We start from the raw sequence: 14,310 nt of genomic DNA, 5'->3' as shown, positions 1-14,310 counted from the left end.
TACATTTGTCTCATCTACTAGTTCTGGGGTTGAGAAAATTGACAAGACACGCTTGCACGACACAACTCATCTTGCAATTTGCCAGTTTAGATATGAAGTATAATTAAAAATACAATATAATATTTTATTTAAAAATTCGGTATAAATATAAAGTATATAGCATATATGTTATAACATATAATTAATTACATGGATTATATTTTAAAATTTTCTACATAATTCAAAATATATATCATATTGCTTGAATATAAAATTTACTTAAGTTTATTAAATGGATCATGCCATTTAATCTATTTATCCTTGATGATAAGGTGGTGGAGAAGTGCCCATACTGGAACTGCTGTGCTTCTAGATTTACCCGGTGGGTGAACAGGGAGAAGACCGATCACTTCCAGGATTAGCTGGACCCAATACTTGGATTAAAAAAATGTATGTAAGATATACTTTGCTAATTGTAGCCATGCCTGGCTCACAAGTAGGGTCTGAGGTGGTAAACTTGTTTGAGGCTTGACCTCACATTTAGGTGTAATAGTCCTATCAAAAGTTCAATTTCTCCGTTGACCGCCTTTTGCCATTGTCCAAGCATGACCTACTCTCAATAGATCCAATCGTCTCAAGCTTGACAATCATAATATATGGTCAGGCCATATGATTTTAAAAGATTTCTCATTATTGAGTCTACATGGGAAAAGTCATTTATCTTATATAGTTACTGGGCGATATTTGTGTTCTGCAGTAAGCTAGCTTATGCAAATGCCTCAGAAGTGTCATTAGGAAGCAATGTTAAGAAGCTTGCAATATATTAAAAAGATCTCAAAGAAAATGTCTACTCTATTGGAAATATGGATATAAAATATTAGAATTTTTTCTTATACTATTGATTTAAGTCTATATGTATACTGGAGTCAATCTATAAGAAACAAAGCATTGTAGCACAGTCCCATGCTGAAGCAAAATACAGGGTAATAGCACAATTTATGACATGCAATGGATCAAGTCTTTATTGATGACCTTAGTCTTACTATTATTGAATTAATAAATATGCACTGCAACAATTAAACCACCTTTCATATTGCAAATAATCCTGTGTTCATTCCATGAACACATTAATTAAATTGAGATTGGCTGCCATTTCGTCTGAGATGTCTTATGTCTTAGAAGTTCATCACGCCATATACTTTTACCTGCTACTTGATTTATGTGTATGTAACAAGTTTAGATATACATGCTTTAGTTTGAGGGAAGTGTTAGATTAATCAAGGAGCTTACTTTTAAGACATAATCTAATATAATGCCTAAATTTTAGATAAAATTAGTTATCCCTCATCATCATCATCAAGCTGTATTTCCCAAAACTATAAAATTAGTCACCGATAAAGGATACAAAGACAAATTGTGACATTATCTTTCAACATAATAATTTTGCACCGGGTTTTGAACTTCTATCATACAGCTTCTGTAGAGCAAGGATTTCAATACCAGAGGTAACTTTGAACACTAGACCAAGCATCAGTGTGAGCTATATGCTAGTGTGAATTAATTCATGTGTTGCCTGCAACAGAGGTTTGATTCCATTTCATTGCTTGAATGAATTAACTTGAAATGGAATGCTTGTTTTCTGAGAATGATAATGTCTACCAGTCTTTCTAGAATTGAACATATGGAATGCACATTTAACTTTCGGCACATAGTTGAATTATCTACCTCTAACGTTATGCATAAAATGAAAGGGTATTTTCTAAAGAAACCAAATATCAGAATATAAGTAATTATTTGACTTATCATTCCATTCTATTTCATTTCTGATTCTATTTATGTGCATTGTATTATAACTAAGGTCCTCATGGGATTTTCGCAACTTGGATTGTGTCATTTGAAGATCATCTAGCAAGGTCTCTGTTTTTGAAATGAGTTGGCAACTTGCAGATTTTAGTGTTTTTCCTCGTCAAGCTAACAAAATGTGGTCCAACAACTATCAACAGATGTAACATTAAAGCTTGATGGACCTGCTCCTCTTGTTAGTAATTGAATTTCATTATTCTAATTAATGAACAATTTCAGTCATAGAATAATTTCATTATAACAAAGGACCCTTCCATTGACTGTATAATCCCTGTCACTGTTTCTGTTTTGAGCATAAACTTATCAAATGTAGCCAAATCCTTGTGAAGCATAATGCAGGAGTCATCTTTTAGGTTTATTGAAGGTACTTGAAATGGAACCACTCAAGAGGAGGAAGGGGACAATATTGATTGCTGAATTGACTTATGATTCTTGTTTTCGCTAAACTACTTTTTGATTAATTGTTTATTGAGATGACATCACCAAAGTCACTTTCTTCTTTCTTTGGCAATAATTAACAGTTGTTGCAATTTGAAATTTAGTTTGTAACGAAAGAGATGCACACTTAATTGAATAGTTTAGAACCATAATGACAGAAAACAAACATGAACCATGTGGACCCTTGACATGACTACTTTCTTTATGCCTCTACAAAGGAAGTTGATTAGTCCCTCTTGGCTCTTGCTATCGAGAAAGGTAATCTTCTAAAGTTGACTGAATAACCTACATTTTGTTGTATCTGTTGTGTTATCTGTTTTTTTAGGTGGTTAAAAGTTTTACACTTTTTTTCATTACCATTTCAACTTTTATGCTTGTATTGTCTTCCTCCGAGTCCTTGAAAGTATTAAGTTATATGCTTATGGGCTTCTAGATAAGATATATTTGGATATTTTATATATGGTTTACCGAGTTTTGTTCATGGATCTTAATGAGAGGGGAGATTATTATCTTAGATCATAACTTTCAGGAACTAAATATGATTAAAAATTTTAGGTCAATCATCCATTTGTAGAAGAACCATTTAGGAAGAGTATATACAAACTTCTCTTGAGGAATCCTATTTTTCTTAGTACATATATATTATTACATGCTATGTCTGATCCTTTCATAGTCCTGTTATCGTACTAGATTTGTTGCATTATTAAAAATTCTCATGAAATTTTAGTTTGAAGTTCCTCTCAAACTCCCATACAACATAGTATTATTAGTTATTTTGTTCAATCAAGAATTTATTTGATAGTGAGAAGTGAGAAATGATAAGTTCCATAGCTTGAGTGTAGACCCCACACAAATGTCATCAAAATGTCTATCCATAATCCATGTCAATCATTAGCGCCTATCCATCTGTTTAGCATTTAGGAGTCTGAATTATTGAAATGTGCACATAACATACATCAAGTTGACCTATTTCCAATTTGTTTTATCCAAGCGATAGGTTGATATACTTGGAGCACGCTGGGTATTGCTTTGAAAAACCAGTCATTGCTATTGTTTCTTGGTATTTATCACTTTTCCACACAATGAAAAATCAAATATATATTTTTTTCATTTTTCAAGACTATCATATATTATGAGCCCCACTGCCGGGAGGTTTGTCTGTCTCTATCTGTGCTGCAATCCCTTAAATAGTCTCCTGTGTAGTTTTGTAGCACTGTCAAGTTTCCACTTGCAATGCCTCGTTGAAGTGGGGACAAATAAGTGAACGTCACGCCATTTATTAGACACTGACTAGTAATGAACCTATTTGACATAAGAGTAAATATTAGCACTGCCTTTTCTTCTTATCACTTAAAAGACATGGTTTTGTGATTATAGAATTTGTGCGTTCTGTTTAAATTATATGTTTGCTTACGTATATTTTTGGGTAAACATATACAATATGGTTGCCTAGTATATACGTTTTTTTGAGTAAATGATATGTTTGCATATGTATATTTTTGGGTAAACGATATGTTTGCCTACGTATATGTTCTTTTTCCTCGTCTGGGTAAATTTCGCCAATTTTTGTTTACGAGCATGAACAAACTGTTGTTCTAGTTGTGCACACTTCTGTTGTGTTATGCAAACTTCCATAAAATTTCGATTCAAAGTTGTGCTAAAAGCCCCCCATGCCAAGGTTGGTCTGACATTATATTCGATGACAAAGCTGGTTGATCCAGCACCTTGTGATTGGCTTTACGTTGTGACTGACTCCAAAGATAATGTGAAGTTGATAGTAAAAATGATGTGACATTTAAAGTCAGAGTGAGATAACAGTTAAAGTTAAGATAAAGTGGCAGTAGTAATTAAAGTGAGGATATACGTAGCCAAACAAATCACTCTCAGCGGGGTTCAGTTCCCTGTTTTTCATGAGCATGACGCTCAACTTAAACTCTGTCAGTTCCAAAGCTGGTCAAACTTATGAGGTTCAGTTTTCTATTTCTCATGGGCATGACCCCTAGTTTAAATTTGTTCGGCCTCAGAGCCGGTCGGATATTCAGGACTTAGCTCTCCATCTCTCATAGGCATACTCCCCTAGCTTAAATTCAGTCAGCCTTAGAGTCGGTCGGACATTCGAAACTCAGTTCTCCACTTCTCATAAGTAAGGCTCTTGGCATAAACCTGAGTAGCCTCAGAGTTGATCGGACTTATGATGTTTAGTTCCTTGCTTCTCATAGGCATGATTCTAACTTAAATCCGGTTAGACATCCGGGGCTCAACTCCTCACTTCTCATGGGGCAAAACTCTCAGGATAAACCCCGAGCGGCCCCAGAGCCATTCGGTCGGACATTCAGAACTTAGCTCTCCACTTCTCATAAGTAAGGCTCCTAGCATAAACCTGAGCAAACTCAGAGTTGATCGGACCTATGAGGTTCAGTTCCTTGCTTCTCATAGGCATGATCCTAGCTTAAATCCGGTTAGACATCCAGGGCTCAACTCCTCACTTCTCATGGGCAAAGCTCTCTGCATACCCCGAGCGGCCCCAGAGCCAATCGGAGTTATGGGGTTTAATTCCCCTCTTCTCATAGGCATGCCCCCTAGCTTAAATTCGATCATCCCCAAAGCCGGTCAAACATTTGGGGTTTATTTCCTCAGTTCTTATAAGCATGATTCCCAATTTAAATATGGTCGGTCCCAGAGTCGGTTAGACATCCGGAGCTTAGTTCCTCACTTCTCATGGACATGATCCTCAGCTTAAATTCGATTGGCTTAAGAGTTGGTCGGACATCCGGGCTCAGCTCCCCGTTCCTCATGGACATAACTTCCAACATAAACCCAATAGACTCATATCGATTAGACTTAAACGAGGCTTAACTCCCCATCCTACACGGGCATGACTTCTAACATAAAGTCAATCGACTCCAAGCTGATCGGACTTCTTCTAGGAGACATCATTGTCGGATAATCGTAACAATTTGTCAGAGAATAACGATTACTCACCAAAGAATATTCCACTACTTTGACATATACTCGTAATGGAACCTTCCTCTACCTTAAGAGAAAGTTGTTGTACATCCTCTAACACTCGACATATGTTGACATCAAACATTTTTTGATATTTCATTATTGGGGAGGTTATGAGAAGCGGTATAGAAAAGGGTCTTCTCCATCAGTTAGGTATACGCATGCATGCATACACCCACATTATTATTCTACTGTTCATTTTCTTCTCTATTCTCTTTCGGTTACCATTCTGACTCGAGCGTCGGAGTGCCTGTGCTAAGGATTTCCTCCCTGGCTCGGTGACAACGTTTTCTTCTCCTAATTCCTATTTTTACCATGCAAGTTTGTTTGCATCATCAAGGTTTTCGTCTTCTTAAGGTTAACATTAGAGTTGCTTAGCTAGCGCACCATCTTCCTCGCTTTTAGACAGAATTAAATTTGACGCCATCTATGGGAATTTCAACTGAATTTGAAATAAGAAGATGGAAGACAATAGTCACTTTATCTCAAGAGGACTTGGAGTTGTTCATAGTTGCCCGATCAAAGAGATTGGTACAATTGCAAGCAGCAACAAAACATCCTTTGTCGAATGACCTGACTTTATTAGTGATAAGCCTACATATTGGACAGGTTTGTCTGCGTCATCAAAGTCTTCGTCTTCTCGAGGTCAACATCGGAGCTACCTAGCTAGTGTACCATCTTCCTTGCTTTCAAACAGGATTAAATTTAATGTCATATGTGGGAATTTCACCTGAATCTGAAACAAGAAGATGGACAAGGCTGGATATATCACAACAGTCACTTTATCTCAAGAGGACTTAGAGTTGTTCATAGCCACTCGAGGACAAAGATTGGTACAACAAGCAGCAGCAGAACATCTTTTACCGAACGACTTGGCCTTATCGGTGATAAGCCCACATACCGGTCGAAGGACAAGGGTGGAAGGGTCAACGGGATTGCCACCGACTCCTCTAGCCAGCTTCGTGCAAGTGCATGTCTAGCCGATCAGCTTGTTGCTTGTGTCCCGTCTCCACTTGCATATCACTGAGCCCTATTTTGTACGCCCTTTGAGGGTGTGGGTAGGGCGGAGAGGCCCCAAGGATCATCCTTTGGAGATGCACTCGCTCGGGATGGGCGAAAGGGAAATCTCCAATGGCTAGTAGCTCTCCCGGGCAGATAAGTATGCCATTCTCCTAGGAAATATCGGAAGACAAGCTGTTAAGCCATTTCTGACCTTTAGCGATAAGAGAATATGGAGGAGCGATCAACCTAGAGGATCATCTTCTTAAATTTGAGAATGCGGCTATCCTCCCTCTGTACATGAATGGAGTCAAGTGTCGTGTGTTCTTTACTACTCTCTCTGGCTCACCATAAAGATGGTTCAATCGACTCCCAGTCGAATTCATTTGCTGCTTCAAGGACTTTCGTAAGACATTTCTTTACCACTTCGCCAGTAGCCGTCGATAACACAAGATCACGTTGAGCCTATTTTTTCCTAAGGACCTAAAGAGGTGCTAAGGGCATACATTAAAAGTTCAATCAAATGGTCATAGATGTCCCTTCGGCCACTCCAGAAATATTAGTGAGTGTCTTCTCTCAAGAGCTCATTAATAAAGGTTTCTTCTGATCCCTAATCAGGAAGCCCCTAGAGACTTTGATCATTTTCTCTAAAGGGCGACTAAGTATATTAATGTAGAAGATGTACAGTCCGCTCAGAAGGAGGTGACCACATTTGTTCCTGTCTTTGACCTCGAGTGCTGAGCCCCTCCCTTGCCTCCTCTGCCAGACAAAAGGACCCCAATTGGGTCAATCCACCACATCTCCATGAGTAGAGACTGAACACAATCCAACATGTGGAAGCCGAGTGGACGCGATTCCCCGAACTCCACAGATGGACTCCGCCTTTTTGTACTTACCATCGGTTGGAGATTCACAATATTGAAGATTGTTATCAGTATTAACCTGAAGATGCATTGAGGCTTGCCATGGGTTCCGCCAACGATAACCTTCTCCACACAATAGACATTATCGATGATTGAACGGGCTCGTCGGGCTGGGCCAGGAGAATATCGATCGGAACCAGCAACAACTCCAACAACGCAACGACCGAGCCTCGGCTCAAGCTCATGTCGAGCCGCCTCGGCTCAATCGACCCGAGAAGAAGAAAACTGTGGCAACGTCGCTCGGGGGATATATGCATGATAACGGGTGGATCGACTGATGGAGACTCTAACTGGGCCAAAAAGTCATACGTTCGTCGATTGAAAATCCACGTGGTTTGATGTAAGGCAAGAGCAAGCGCAAAGAGTCAAAAATCAACTTCGGGCTCAAGAACTTAGAAGACATGGAAGTACCACACGACGATGCCCTGATCATCAAGGTTGTTATAGCTAATTATAACATACATGACACTTTTGTTGACACATGAAGTTCCGCTAATATTATTTTTAAGAAGGTGTTCGAGCGGTTATAGATCGAGAAAAGTGAACTTCAACCCTTGACGACGCTACTATATGAATTCATAGGTAATGAAGTGCAATCCATCAGATAGATTTGATTGGTTATCTTCTTGCAGGAGGAGTCTCTAATAAGGACCTGCCAGTCGACCTTTATTGTGGTGGACGTGCCTTCGACCTACAACGTGATCCTGGGTCGACCAACATTAAACGAGTTTCGAGTTGTCGTCTCCATCTATTGTCAGAAGATCAAGTTCCCGGTCGATAACTCGGTGGGCAAGGTGAAGAGGAACCAATTGGTAGCACGTAAGTGCTATGTAGATATAATCAAGATGGAAGCTCGCACAACTTGAAAGACTCGGCGAGTGGAGGTTAACGCCATCCATGAAGCGCCCCCAACACTAGTTTATGAAGAGGAGGAGGTGCATATCCAATCGGGCTGACTGGAAGTCACCACTCAGATAGCAGCTGACCTATCCCTAGAACTCAAAGCAGACCTAGTCATGTGTCTAACGCACAACAATGATGTCTTCCCTTGGGCGTTCTAGGAAATTACATGTATATCACCAGTAGTTATGGAACACGTGCTCCATATCAACTCAAATGCTCAGTTAGTCAAGCAAAGGAAGTGAGATTTTGGAACCGAGTAGAATAAAATCATCTAAGCGAAGATGGACAAATTGCTCAAGGCAGGACATATTCGGGAGGTATAATTCCCGACTTGGTTGGTTAATGTGATCCTGGTATCTAAACCTTAGAACAAATAGCGCATTTGCATGGACTTCAGAGATCTGAACAAGGTATGCCTAAAGAACTATTATCTCTTATCTCTTATCTCACATCGACCAAGTTGTGGACTCAACCTCGAGCTGCGAGTTGGTTTGCATGTTGGACGCATATCAAGGTTACCATCAAGTCTCGTTGGCCAAAGAAGACCAAGAAAATGTTAGCTTCATCACTACTGAAGGAACTTATTGCTATAATGTTACGTCATTCGAACTAAAGAATGTAGGGGCTACTTACCAACGACTTATAAACAAAATATTCCAGAAGTAGATCGGACGAAACATAGAGGTATATGTGGATGCCATTTTGATTAAGTCTTCCGAGTGGTTGATCTATGCATCGATATAGATGAGACTTGCCAAACATTGAAGGAGTACAGACTTAAGCTTAATCATGGTAAATGCTTGTTCGAGGCTAAAATGAGTGTTTCTTGGGCTAAATAGTAATAGAGCGGGAGATCAAGACTAATCTGAGTAAGGTTTAGGCTCTTCGAGACATCCCCCCTCTCACGTAATCTGAAGGATGACAACGGCTGATCGGGCGGATCACAGTACTATTTTGCTTTATCTCGAAGTCGTCTAATCGGAGCCTATTATTTTTCAAAATCCTCCGCCGAGCTATCAAGTTTCAATGGAATGCTAAGTGTGATAAGACGTTGGAGGAGTTGAAAGAATATTTAATCGCCCTTCCTGTACTTGCTAAATAGTAGTAGGTGAGCCATTATGGGTGCACTTGTCAGCCACTGAAAATGTCGTTGGGTTGGTGTTACTACGATAGGAAGATAAGGAGTATTAAACTGTATATTTTTTAAGTCATTTATTGAAAGATGCTAAGTTTCACTGCACTGTTCTTAAGAAATTAGCATATGTGCTAGTCCTAGCCGCTCGGAGGTTACGATCCTATTTTCCCTCTCATTCAATCATAACCTTAATTAATAGGACTCTGTGCCGAGTGCTTATCAATCCGGAGGCTTTAGGAAGGTTGATCAAGTTGATCACGGAGTTGAGCGAGTATAACATACAGTATCAACCCTAAACATCCATTAAAGCTCAAGGTCGACTTTGTGACTGAGATAGAAGGCCCAAAGCCGGAAGAAACTTGAAAGATCTACGTGGATGGATCATCCACTTAGCAAGGTAGCGGGGTTGAGATTCTTATGATATTGGCCCACAAAGACAAACTATAATTGTCTATTTAGTTGGATTGTCGAGCCGCTAACAATGAAGTAGAGTATAAAGCATTGATAGCCGACTTAGGCTGCGAGGCATGTGGAAGCTGTCCGAGTCCTAATCTATTCGAATTTCTAACTGGCGGCTTAGTAACTGTCCGACAACTTTGAAATCAACAATGAATGACTAAGGTTATACACGAAGGTCTTTGAAAGATTGAAAGTAAGATTCTATAAAGTGACCCTACAAATGATTCCCTGAGCGGAGAACTAGAAAGCAGATGAGTTAGTCAGGTCAGTTGGGGCCTTAATCCCTTGGAATTTGGACAAGCCTGTGGAGCAGACATTGTTGATAGCACACATCGAACGATAAACCACGTTAGAACTACAGAGCGACTAGAGAGTGCCATTAATTTAGTTCCTCCAACAAGGGATTTTACTAGCTAACCTAGAACAAGCATAGATGATTAAGAAAAGGGTTAGTTGGTTCACACTTATGGGAAATCACTTATACAGAAGGGCATTCTCTCGTTCTTTGCTCAAATACCTCGGGTGAGATGATGTGAAGTATGTTTTGTAAGAGGTGCATCAGGACTCTTGTGGAAGTCACTCGTGAGGCCGATCGCTCACTTGGAAGATTATATTAGCTGGGTATTTCTGGCCTACTCTATAAGCTAACTCGGCTCGACTGGTGGACACTTGCTTGTCATGTCAAAAGCATCATAACATCTTGCACCACCCCATATAATTGTTGAAGACCTCAATTGTTTCCTGCCTATTCAACCAATAGGGAATGAATATAGTGGACCCCTTCCCAATGGCACCGACTCAGGAACAATTCCTATTGGTGGTAGTCGATTATTTTTCCAAGTAGGTAGAAGTCGAGGCTCTTGCAAAGAAAATCTAGCGAATAGTCATCAAGTTTTTGTGGCAAAATATTATATGCTGGTACAGAATTCCTTATAAGCTCATCTCAGATAATGGAAGACAATTTCAAAGTCGAAAAATTAAGAAGTGGTGTTCAAGTTATGATATCTTGCAAGCTTTTACCTCCATGACTTATCCCCAAAGTAATGGTCAAGCGGAGGTCATTAACAGAGAAATCATTAGAGGACCTAAAATCAAATTAGACCATATCAAGGGAAGTTGGGTGGATGAGCTACCTAGCGTGCTATGGACTTATCGCACTACGCCTCGAGAACCTACAGGTATAACCGCTTTTCACTTTGTTTATGGTGGAGAAGCAGTCGTCCTAGTGGAAGTGGAGTTAGAGTTTGATCGGAGGTAATTGCACGACGAAGACAATTCCGATCGGTGCCTCATGGAGCTTAATTTGGTGTAAAGGTCAGAGATAAAGCAACAGCTCGGCTGGTCTCATATCGTTAATAAATGAAGTAAAATTACAATCAGAGGGTCATTCCAAGGTTCTTTTTGGTCGACGACTTAGTGTAGAAGCGGATCAAATCAATTGGGGATGTCAGCATGTTAGAGTCGTAATGTGGGGACCATACAGAGTCATGCGAAAGCTCGCCTTGGGTTTCTACTATCTTCAAGACGTTGAAGAGAGAAAATTAGATCGGCCATGGAGTGTGAACGAACTACAACCCTATCGTACTTGAGGGTATGCTTATATTGCATAAATATATATCTTGTTGAATGTTTGTGCTCAATAAAAATACAAGCAAATTCAGTTTGGAAAGTCTGATTATTCAGACTCTCATGCCACTCGAGCGAGTTATAAGCGAGCATGCTCTCGCGCCTATATCCCAAACTCTCGTGTCGCTCGATCGAGTTATAAGTGAGTTTGCTCTCGTGCATATGATCTAGACTCTCGTGACACTCGATTAAGTTATAAGTGAGCATGCTCTTGTGCTTATGTCCCAGATTCTCATGCCGCTTGGCCGAGTTATAAGCGAGCTTCCTCGCGTGCCTATACTTCTCGTGCTACTCAGTCAAGTTATAAGCGAGTTTGCTTTTGCGTATGCGTCCCAGACTCTCGTGTCGTTCGGCTGAGTTATAAGCGAGCTTGCTATTGTTCCTATGCCCCAGACTCTTGTGTCATTTGACTGAATTATAAGGGAGACTACTCTCGCACCTATGTCCTAGACTCTCGTGTTGCTCGGTTGAGTTATAAGCAAGCTTGCTGTCGTGCCTATGTTCCAAACTCTCGTGCTGCTCGACTGAGTTATAAGCAAACATGCTTTCGCACTTATCACCTAGACTCTTATGTCGCTCGATCGAGTTATAAACAATCTTGCTCTCGTGCTTATGTCATAGACTTTTGTGTCGCTCAATCGAGTTATAAGCAATCTTGCTCTCGTGCTTATGCCCTAGACTCGTGTGTCGCTCAGTTGAGTTATAAACGAGCTTGCTCTCGCACCTATGTTCTAGGCTCTCGTGCCGCTCAACCGAGTTATAAACGAGTTTGCACTCATGCCAATGTCCCAAACTCTCATAGCGCTTAACTGAGTTATAAGTGAGCTCGCTCTCGCGCATATGTCCCAGACTCTCGTTCTATTTGTTCGAGTTATAAGCGAGTTTGCTCTTGTGTTTATGTTCTAGACTCTCGTGTCGCTCGATCAAATTATAAGTGAGCATGCTCTTGCGCCTATGTCCTAGACTTTCATGCCACTTGATCGAGTTATAAGCGAGCTTACTCTTGTGCCTATGTCCCAAACTCTTGTACCGTTTAGTCAAGTTATAAGTGAGCCTACTCTTATGTTTACGTCCCAGAATCTCGTGCGGCTCGGTCGAGTTATAAGTGAGTCTGTTCTTGCAAGTATGCTCTCATGCCTATGTTCCAGACTCTCTGTTGGTGCAATCAACTTCTAAATTTTTAATGTCCGACAAATATATTTAATAGAGCTTAATCAAGGGAAGTCCTAGTCGCGGTTAGACAAGAGTGAGAAGTCAACTGAATGAGTAGTCCTAACTACGGCTAGACAAGGGAAGTCTTAGTTGCGGTAGGCAAGGAAAATCTCGTTAGATAATGGAAGCTAAGTAGAAGGATTCGATAGGTTTGGAAGACTCGATATCGAATCCCTAGTTGATCGATCCAATGTTGAGTCTTAGTGAGTGAAGTTTGGTGGAGAAAATCCTAGGGTGTGGTAACCTTGAGTCCTTGTGAGTGAAGTTAGGTGTAGAAAATCCTAGAGGGAGGTAACTCTAGGTAACGAGAAGTCTAGGAGGAGTGAACTCCAAGCAAGGTTGATCAGATGGTTTCCGGTCGACTGTGCGCGATCGACTGGACCAGCGGATTTGGTAAATCTAAGTTTAGTTTTATCATAGTATTCTGTATTGTTATTATTGTTGTTGGTTAATGTAGTATTGTAGGAAAAGTCTTAGGGGACATTTGGTTCTTTCCTAGGAATCAGAATGAGAATCATAGTATTGTGGAATAGAAATGAGTATAAGCATGAGTATCACTCTTAAAAATAATATTTTATTAGTTAAATATTTTCTATCGGAATGAACCTAAATTTTTTTTACCCTTAGAGAAAAATAAGAGAAAAAAATTAGATGTGAGAGAAAAATATGATGAAAGAGAATGATGAAAGAGAAAGTGTGATGAGAATAAATGAAGAGAGAGAAAGTGTGATAAACAAAAATGAGAAAAGAAAGTATTGTTGGTGCAACCTTAGGTCAAGGTTGACCTGGGTGACCCGACTCGAGTTGACCTGACTCGAGATATATTTTGATGTTTGACAAGAATAGAGAAGTTGTATTTTGATGTTTGACAAGAATAGGAACTTGGGGGATTGTGGGTGCAACCTTTGGTCAAGGTTGACCTGGTTGACCCGACTTGAGTTGACCTGATTCGGGAAAAGTCCAAGTATGGAGACTTGGCACGGAAAGGTCCAAGCAGGGAGCTTGGCACGGGAAAGGTCCAAGCAGGGAGCTTGGCACGGGAAAAGTCCAAGCAGGGAGCCTGGCACAGGAAAAGTCCAAGTATGGAGACTTGGCACGGAAAAGTCCAAGCAGGGAGCTTGTCACGGGAAAAATCCAAGCAGAGAGCTTGGCACGGGAAAAGTCCAAGCAGGGAGCTTGGCACGGGGAAAAGTCCAAGTATGGAAGCTTGGCATGGGAGGTCAGAGAGGGCTCGGTAGCTCGTTCTCTGGACTGGATGGAGTCGGAGAGGGCTCGGTAGCTCGTTCTCCGGATTAGGTCAGAGAGGGCTCGGTAGCTCGTTCTCTGGACTGGATGGAGTCGGAGAGGGCTCGGTAGCTCGTTCTCCGGACTAGGTCAGAGAGGGCTCGGTAGCTCATTCTCTGGACCGGACGTGGAAGTCGGAGAGGGCTCGGTAGCTCGTTCTCCGGACTATGTCAGAGAGGACTCGATAGCTCGTTCTCTGGACCGGACGTGGAAGTCGGAGAGGGCTCGGTAGCTCGTTCTCCATACTAGGTCAGAGAGGGCTCGGTAGCTCGTTCCCTAGATCAGGAAGGCTTTAGGGTTTAAGGCTGGGAAATTGGATCGTTCTGCTGACCGATCTAGTGATACACTGGGTCATCTGATCGATCTGGTGACCGATCATTAACCAAACAGATTGGGAGAAGGAATGGCCTGATCGGTCCACAGACCGATCAGGGCTCTGGCAACCAACTCTCTGTGAGAGTTGGGATCGGTCTGGGGATCGAT

At 40.9% G+C, this 14,310-nt stretch overlaps 1 protein-coding gene across 2 annotated transcripts in view; it reads left to right on the top strand.

The window, feature by feature from the left end:
* Positions 1-2,772, top strand: part of LOC122027052 (mediator of RNA polymerase II transcription subunit 27-like) — a 31,194-nt gene extending 28,422 nt beyond the window's left edge. The window contains exon 4 of one of the 2 annotated variants that reach the window (XR_006124270.1): positions 2,439-2,772. The gene's annotated coding sequence lies outside the window, so the exon portion shown is untranslated. The other variant, XR_006124269.1, reaches the window with a different exon arrangement.
* Positions 2,773-14,310: the final 11,538 nt, after the last annotated feature.

The sequence above is a fragment of the Zingiber officinale genome, chromosome 10A, assembly GCF_018446385.1.
Source record: "Zingiber officinale cultivar Zhangliang chromosome 10A, Zo_v1.1, whole genome shotgun sequence".
In the NCBI taxonomy this organism is placed as follows: domain Eukaryota; kingdom Viridiplantae; phylum Streptophyta; class Magnoliopsida; order Zingiberales; family Zingiberaceae; genus Zingiber; species Zingiber officinale.
This window is presented reverse-complemented; position numbering and strand designations above follow the sequence as displayed.